Source organism: Odontomachus brunneus, unplaced genomic scaffold (assembly GCF_010583005.1).
Source record: "Odontomachus brunneus isolate Ranch 3 - 2012 unplaced genomic scaffold, Obru_v1 Obru_scaffold_242, whole genome shotgun sequence".
Lineage (NCBI taxonomy): Eukaryota > Metazoa > Arthropoda > Insecta > Hymenoptera > Formicidae > Odontomachus > Odontomachus brunneus.
This window is the reverse complement of record NW_022639692.1, coordinates 57,114-66,251: the sequence shown is the minus strand read 5'-3', so window position 1 is coordinate 66,251 and position 9,138 is coordinate 57,114. Positions and strand designations below refer to the sequence as shown.

General features: G+C 39.1%; 1 long non-coding RNA gene across 1 annotated transcript in view; it reads left to right on the top strand.

Annotated features, from left to right (window-relative positions):
* Positions 1-8,118: 8,118 nt before the first annotated feature.
* LOC116852638 overlaps positions 8,119-9,138 on the top strand; it is a 56,982-nt gene continuing 55,962 nt past the window's right edge. Inside the window, exon 1 of the long non-coding RNA XR_004379811.1 lies at positions 8,119-8,166. This is a non-coding gene — a long non-coding RNA (uncharacterized LOC116852638). The remainder of the gene's footprint in view (positions 8,167-9,138) is intronic.

The window sequence follows — 9,138 nt, the reverse complement described above, 5'->3', positions numbered from 1 at the left end:
GAGAGAGAGAGAGAGAGAGAGAGAGAGAGAGAGAGAGAGAGAGAGAGAGAGAGAGAGAGAGAGAGAGAGAGAGAGAGAGAGAGAGAGATGATTCGGAAGATGCGTTATCGTTTCGATTTTCAATCCCCCCGATGGGGAACGGGCTTAAACGGATTTATCGCGGCAGCTGATGTGCGTTCATCGAATGATCCTCGAAATTGATTTACGGTGAAGTAATCTTCCCCTCCCCTCCTCCCTCCACTACTCACTACACTCTTCTCTCTCTCCCACTAAAATTTTTAAGCTCTCAGCAAAATTTCGACGAGCCACCGCGCTCGCCGACCGGCTGCTTGATAAACAAAATCGTAAGCCCGGATATTGATTGGAATATCGCGAGGGCGCAGAATGGAGGGGCCCGGAAACAATGACGCGATACGAGAATTTAGAACTGTATTGTGCGAAACGATATATTGTTATGTGTTCCCCGCGAAAATGGCGCGCCAGCGACGAAAGCGGTATGTGGGCTTTTAAAGCTGAAAGTCGAAGCTTCTTTTACGAGACACGGCTCGGACGGAAATTCTAATTCCCGCCGCTTGATATCGCGTGTTTTAACGGACCACCAGCTTTTACCGTTTCGCGTAAACGCGCCGGTGAAACGAGCGGTTCTGCCAATCAATGATGCTATGCTTCTTGCCGCCTATCCGTGATATCTCGACACCGATGTTTGCGCTGTTATCATTGGCTGCGGGGTTATTTAATTTTCGGTAGAGAGAGAGAGATAGATAGATAGAGAGAGAGGGAGAGAGAAAGATAAATAGATAGATAGAGAGAGAGGGGGGAGAGGGGGAGGGGGAGGGAGAGAGAAAACACGGCGCGCCTAATTTTTTCTTCGCGCTGATTAAAAGCTGCTATTTTGGATGGAAAGCTCTGTTAACGAAATTCAAATAATTCTCGGGTTGCATGTCATTACAAGAATTGAAAATTACCCGAAATTATTTAATTCTGCTGAGGCAGAAAAACTGGTTCGCACGGAAACCGGTCGCATACATGAATTATGCAGATTTCACGGACATGTTCGCCGAATAGCGCGATCGGCCTCATGACCGATTTTTCGCTGACAATATCAATTCCAACACAGAGAAAAAATTAGTATCCATTTAAAACTTGTATGTACAAATCATGTATAATCATTATTTTATGTGTGAGCAACGACATACAGTCTTGTTAGAAGAATTTTTAAGTCTTAAATTTCAATAACGTTAAACGTTCAATAGTTTTATTAGATTGATGTAATAGTCTCATAAAAGGGCTCATAAATAACAATGTCCCAGATGGACATTTATGATCCTCATAATATGAGGCAATCGATAATGGAAATTTACGGTTCTTTTAATTACACTTATGAAGTAAATATACTTTGCATTGGATTAATTACGAAATTTACATCATATAATAATGTAAATTTTCTGTTACATTGATGGAAGCTTAACAATTCTTTTAATTACACTTATGAAATAAATATGCTGTATTGAATTCATTATTAAATTTATATCATACAATAAATGGAAATTTTTTGTTGTATTGATTTTTGTTGTATTGATGCATTGATGTAAATTTTTTGTTGTATTGATGCAACAACAATATACTAAAAGTCACGCTCAGATTTTTATCTTACATCTGACATATATTATCTGTAGCCAGTTTTTATTATCTTTTTCATATTTCTCTCTCATGACATTTTATGTGACAAATTAGCATAATCTGATCAGTCGTAAGAGACTCAGCGTTGTTGAATTTCGTGATTTAATATAGGGATATTTAAAGGTACTGTGAGATCTCTCTCTACGTGCATCAATCTATCGGGAATAATTATTTTCGTGATAGTATTATTATTTTCGTGATAGAATAATTATTTTCGTTATATCTGTTTCTGACATTTGAAGACATCATATTTCCCCCAATATTTTGTGTGATTTCCTTTAGTGAAAATTATTTTTGAATAATAAGAACACAGATTTTTCTACGCGTCTTTTCTTTTCGTCATACAAAGTATATTCTTGCAAGTAACTTATCTTCGATTAGCACGCTATGTAATCTCATTTGAAGATTAAGACGTGTGAAAAATGAAGGTACTTTCCACATAAAATTGTTCTTTTCTTCTTGGAAGGACTTATCGGAATTATCGCGCGCGCGTCTGAAAAAATATCAGTAAGGCGAAATCATTCGGTGCACGCACAGGTCAGGTTTTTCCTAACTGAGCGTAATATTATTAGCGTATTAATATTGGATTTTTTGTTTCAAAGGTGGTTTAATATTCGACAATGTAACTAATTTTAATGACATGCGAACACGACCCGATGTGACCTAAATATTTTTTACAGAGAATTAATAATATGTCGGCATCTGAATTGAAATAATAACAACTATCGCGCTGGAAATAATTAATTAATATTTGATTTAAGAGGGCTGACACGTGTAATCTATTTCGCGTATCATTCACTATACAGTTCAGGGTGTCTTAAGTGTCTTAAGTGTCCAATCGGTCGTGCACACTTATCCTCAGAATGGTTGTCAGACTTTTATTTGTAAGTTTAAGAGCGTGTCTTCTGTTCAACAGCAGAATTCCTCTAATGGAAAACGGGCTCTTCCATTGCACAAGACGGATACATTCGCAAACTCGCGAATAAAAGTCTTTCAAAGGGCAACCTTTCTTTTCAAAGGGCAAGTGTACAAGCAGAACTCGTTAAACTGAATAGAGGAATCACTACCGCTTTGTAAACTGTAAAAAAAACACGTAAATTTTTTAGATATTAAGGGAAGGAAATTCGTCAATCGACGTGATGCGATGGGACGAGCTTGATAGGCAAGTTCGAGCAGACATGTCTCGAGCTTGTCAAATGTTTCCTAGCATCGGATGGCAGCAAGAGTCGGAATAATGATGCGAGCAGCGTATGACTCGTCTCTCGCTGCTGACCATACGATGTCCACCGTCGCCAGGAAACCATAGAGTTCCTCAAGTCAGTTAGGACACCATCCGCCATTTGTAGGGAGGAAGTGAGTGAGTGAGTGAGTGAGTGAGAGAATGAGAAAGAAGCTGCAGCGAACTTCGCCATTTCAGTCTTAGGCTTGGGTTTATACAATTTACTTCAACTGGTGTTTGATTCGTTAAAAGTCTACATAAACAAACTTGCACGATCACATATCGTGTAAGGAAATCAACCAATCATGATCCGTATAGCAAAAGAATGTCACTTATATTAAATATATTTTTATATTAGATTCATCAGTTTCAATTTTATATGAATAATGTGACTATTTAAGTTTACCTAGATAGGCCTTTAACGATTTAAATTCGGGTTAATGTTAAGTATGGAACTGGGTTTTAAAGTTTCTCTCTCACTCTCACTCACGCCATTCCTAAAAATAGTGAGCAGGATGCGAATTAATCAATTAATGTTTAGTTTTAACTCTGACTAGAGGAACTTTGATCGACTATCTTGAGACATGTCTACTCAGATTGCATAGGAAGTTCGTCCTACCGCGTCGACTGATTAGTTTCCTTTCGTTAATATCTTGAAAATTTACGTGGCAGTTTAATACTCATGATTTCTCTGTTTGGTTTAACAAGTTCTGCATGTACACGATCGGTCACAGACATCCTGTATAATATTATAGACGTTCCATTAAAACTATTATAGCTATAGAAACATAAACGCTCGATTAAAGCAAACTCCTTTTGCCACTCGTGGCATCACCGCCTCGTTGCGTAATTATTCCGACGGTCTTTGTATCAAAGTTCGGGGGTTACACACCGAGTTATTTCGTCCACCACGCCCACGTGGTTCTTTTCTCCCCCGCTCAAGGACGAACGTGGAAACGAAGGAAACACGGGGGTAACTGAGCGATTGCCGCAATTTACAGCGGTGTTCTCCGGCGTGGCCCCAAAAATACGTTCCCGAGCACGTAATGAGGTTGTATACGAAGAAGAAGCTCCCATGCTAAATCTCCCGTCGCGGCTCGCATTACTTATTCCGTTCGCGACTACGAGGACACTCGAGGCGTCGCCGAGGGAGCGCGTGTTTTTTCGAGACGCCTGTCGTGCGCGACCGCGTCTCTCCGTCGCCGTTTTACGAACTCCACCTGCGGTACCTCGCCTTCGACAAACCCGGGTCCTGTTTGCACGAGCAATTCTCGCGCCGGGTCTTTCTTGCCGGCGAAAGCCGAATGTCAACCGCGCTGCGTCAACAGTGAGTCCCAGCGAGGATCTCGCCGGGATCGTAAACACATCCGTCCCGCGTTCGCGCGCGATTTTTCGCCTCTGTTCGCCGAGAGCCGGCTTTTAATAAGAGTTTCTCCTCACACACGACCGAGTTTCGTCGACATCGCGCGATGAGAATCTAGGATCAGGTGGCGCGACGGGGCGCGTCGAGCGGGTTTTCGGTTTTCCTTTTTTTCTCTTCGCCGCCAAGTTGTAAATAGCGTTTCGTAAGCGGCCAAAGCAGTCGGTAAACGCGGTCCCTAATGTGCGCTATTTTCTTTTTCTTTCGTTCCTCCTTTAAAGTTAAGTGGGATATGAAAGTTCGCGCAAGTAATCGCGGCGAAAGAAGAGGAATATTTGAGAGCAAAGAGCATATAAACCGAGTAAAATAATCATCCACGTAATTTTTCCCTGACGTTCTCGAATTGGATGGTTGCGCGGGATGCTGGGTAGAAAAGAGAATTTACTTTTCAAGTCGAAGGCACGGAAAATAGCACGAACGAGATGGAACGCTTTGATCCATTTGTATAATTCATCCTGTGATTATGGATATTTTCCACAGTAGCGAGTTACCATCGGCTGTGCCGGAAAAATTCAATAGATGCTTTTGCCCGCTGCGTCATTCTGCCATGTCCATAGCGTGCCGTGTTAATTAAGCCGCCGTGGTTATTTTATATATATATATATATATATATATATATATATATATATATATATATATATATATAAAACGAGCGCTCGCGCGACGATCATATTTCCGCGCATTGTTCCTAAAATAGCGTGTTGAATGTTAAATGTTAAAAGTTAAACAAGGGTTAATTTCGACCGTCGTTATTGCGCAGAATAGGAAGTTTCCAGCTTTTCGCGCCAACTGCAAATGGTACTTTCATACGTCGGACGCTGCAAATACGCCTCTGCTTATGCTTATGCGAGCAGCAGCAGTTCGCGCGACTGATAATCGTCTAACGAATGTTAGCCTTCAAACTTGAGTGTGCAAATCCGCCGAAGGGAAGCCTGCGCGATTATTTTTTGGCACAAGGAAAATCGTAGGGATATGCGATTTATGAAATTGTGTATCGCACGATGCGAACTCTATCAAGAATCGTAATGAATGCGATATATCGCATCACAATTACGTATTGCAATAATTTCAAATCGCGCGCAATTTTGTATCGCAAGAGTTATTTTTCATCATAAAGAAACCTAAGGCATGATGGAAACCGTGATGTTTAAATATAAATATAAATTAATAATAAATTAATAATAAATTAATAATAAATTCATATTAAAATAAATAAATCAACTCTCTCTCTTTCCTTTCGTACTGCACCAAAATATTCTTTGAAATGGCCACTAAAAGCAAAACAAGTTTTATTGTGAAAGAACAGTTAAAAATGGAAGCATAATGAAGTTATATGTTGTTTTTTTAAAAACATCACTTAACCTCATTATGCTTTTTACGCGGGACAAAATTATAAGACATTTTACAAAACTTTATTTATTTCCGAATCATTAATTTTTAAATGTTTTTAAAAGCGACTTATTAAGACATGCAATATATAAGGATGTGTTATTGCACGTTTAATTATTAATTGATATTTTTTTCATAAAACAAACTACCTTTTCCATTACCTTTTTTTTACTAAAATATTAATGACAATCAATATTAAATATAGCAATCTTTGGTAATTTTTGAAACATATATAAGAAATATAAAAATCATATACAAAAAGAAATAATTCAATTTGAAATTTTAAAGCTGTTGTAATGGCATAATTCCATTATGCCTCTAAATGTATAAGTTTGGATTAGATAGTATAAAATATCGTAGATTGTCGCGCGATATTTGCATATATACTTAACTAAAATGACATGCGAGTTTGAATCGTAGATTTAAGACGTGATTTTGCGATAAAGGCCCAATTGCGTATCGTATTGCGATTCAAGAAAAGAAAGTCGCAGTGCTTGCAATATATCGCAAAATCGTCATATCCTTAGAAAGTCGTCGCCGGTGTGCTGTACTCGCGTAACGAAGGACGATCCCAAACGGTAGGAAGAGCAAGGAACTCGTAATTCACGCATCTCTCGGTTTCTAATTAATAGAACTTCGTCGCCAGACAGGCGCGCGTGCCCCAAGGGGCGCCCATATTTGCGCGAAGATGCGCGCGCGCCTAGCCGACGGGGACGGAATTCTACTTTCCTGGAGAAACTCGTTTAGGTCTACGTGTTACGGTGTACATCCGAAGTAGCAGAGTTTCCATTGCGCTGTAGCGGCCCGAAAAGCTCCGCGTGTCCCGTAACTTCAAAGGGATTTCGAAACTTTTTGTCGACGGCCCGGCGTTATTTCTCTGTCAGCTGGTACCGTTCGTTTCAAAGCGTACGATGTAAAAGTAATTTAGGGAGCCGCTCGGCCCGATGCCGGTCCCCGTGTATATTTATGAAGCAGTTCGTAACTGCGCGGGCACGCGGTATATTGGAAATAACTTTGATCTAACAGACTGAGAGAGAACGCTCTTATTCGCGCGGCCGGATAATTTCGCCGGCACTTCCTTTGCGCGACTTTCGAGCGCGCTTTGTGATCCTGATAAATCTTTTGTCGCCGAACGGAGATTCCCTTCCTCGCAGTTTTCTGTCTACGCAAACGCCGATGTTTAACGGAATGCTCTTTTACAGATGGAAGTTTATACGGGATCTGGAACGGGTCCCTTGGGGCTCTCGGGGAATGGTTGTCGGTGTTTGCGTTAACAGACCGTAGATGCAGGTGTGATTAGAGAAAGTAAATTCATTTCTGTAATCGTTTGAGATAACAGCGTCGCATTTTCTTCGTGAGGCAATACCGCTCCAAACGGGTTTCAGGAATTACTGTGCGAGATAAAAGTATCAGTGTCTGAAAATGTACCTAACTCTAAACATTCTTATTGTTTTTGGTGTTTAAATACGGGAATTTAAACTTTTAACATAGAATAGAAGTGCATATATTGGATATATACATATATTCTATGTTGATAGTTGAAACTTTCGCATTTGAGAAGAAGTTTTGGTTTAGACAGCCGAAAAAAAAAATATGAGGTTTTACGAAATTCTTTTGAAACGAATAAATAAAAATATTAATATAGGGCATTGACTGTACTATTGATCGTTGTTTGTTTTAAATATAAAAGAGTTATTTTATTTAAAAAGAAACTGAAATTTGTCGTTCAGGTTCTTTTTATTGAGCCAGGTGTCATTAAATGTCTGTAAACAACACTACAGTTCGTGCAACATATGAAACAAAAAAAATTGAAAAACTGCATTAAATTTGCTGAAGGATACCTAAATCCTTTGGAAAATTTTCAAAAATTACTATTTATTCCGAGATAAAACTAAATAAAAAAAGGAAAATACTAAACTAAATAAAAAAAAGAAACGATTTATGACTTCAAAATGCCATTTTATTAAAATTTGACTTTTTGCGTATAACAGAAGTCCATCCTCCAGCAAATTTAATGTAGTTTTTAAATTAGTATTTCTCCCGGGACACTAAATAAAACAGAAAAAGAGAGAAAGAATGTCTTGTAATTTCGAAGTGCCGCCAGTTTGTTAAATTTTGGCTTTCCGCATATAACAAAGGTTCATCCTCCAGCAGATTTAATGTAGTTTTTAAATTAGTATTTCTCCCGGGACTGTTTCATAAATATAAGAGAAAGAGAGAGAAATAAAAAATGACTTTTGACTTTGAAGTGCCAAAACTTTAATTTTCTGCATATAACAAAGGTTCATTCTTTAGATTTAATATTTATTGATATAATATTTATTGATATAATATTTATTATTTATATAATATGTTATAATACTTATTATAAATTATATTATAATTGTTACATTTTTTTCAGATTATTACACGAGTTATGATGTCTACCAGAGGCGTCCGGCAACATCGACAGGATTAGGTAAGTGTTGTTCAGATGTTCTTTTACCTTATAGGTATTTTTACCTTAGTTGAAAAGTAAAAGAGTTTCTCGCGGAGTTAATATGCCCAAGACACATTAATAACGCTTTTAAAATCAACAAATACGTCATTGACGTTATCATGTTTGCTGAGTATATATAGTTCCTGATATTCTTCAGTATGTCCTCAGTTACGGTTTCTGAGAGAATGAACGGCTAGAGGAACGTTATAACGGGACGATCGATATATCGCTATGATGTCGATGTGATACCGTCTCATGCCTAATCTTTTCAAGCGCACGTCCGCAAAGAGACACAATCGCGACGTACGGTAACCCCGTGAAATTTTCTCGCGCTGCAAACCTTGCGCTCCTCTCTTTCTCTTCTTCGCGTCGCCGATCGAAACTTGAAACTTACTTCGCGTCGAAGTGCAGCGTGATCGAAGTTTCAAAGAAATTTCCGAAGTGTTTGTCAAGCGTGCAACGTTATTTCAAGGTGTTCGCGTGTTATTCCTTTGACGGAGGATCGCAAGCTAGGTGTGTCCTGGCTAGTCGAGCTCCGATCGCTTGGAGCGCCGTTGAATTACGTGTTTCGGGATAACACGGCGTGGAACGGTATCGTTTTTATTTCGTGTATTATTTTATCTCCTCACGTAACATTATGGGATGTACAGAATGGATAGTCCCGATTTTCCAGCGAGAAGCGTTTTCTTTTTCCCCGTACTCCTTCTCCGTCTTACACTTGTTAACGTTACATTCGAAGAGTTCGAGCATATTCTAGTGGACTTCAATGCTACTCGCGAGATTCTTGATCTCATTCCCTCGAGAACCGTCATTCACTCGAGCCGGCGAAATATATACCACGGCCGGTTCAGTACAAGTTTCTACCTGTACAAGTTTTAAAGTCAACAGAGAGAGAGAGAGAGAGAGAGAGAGAGAGAGAGAGAGAGAGAGAGAGAGAGAGAGAGAGAGAGA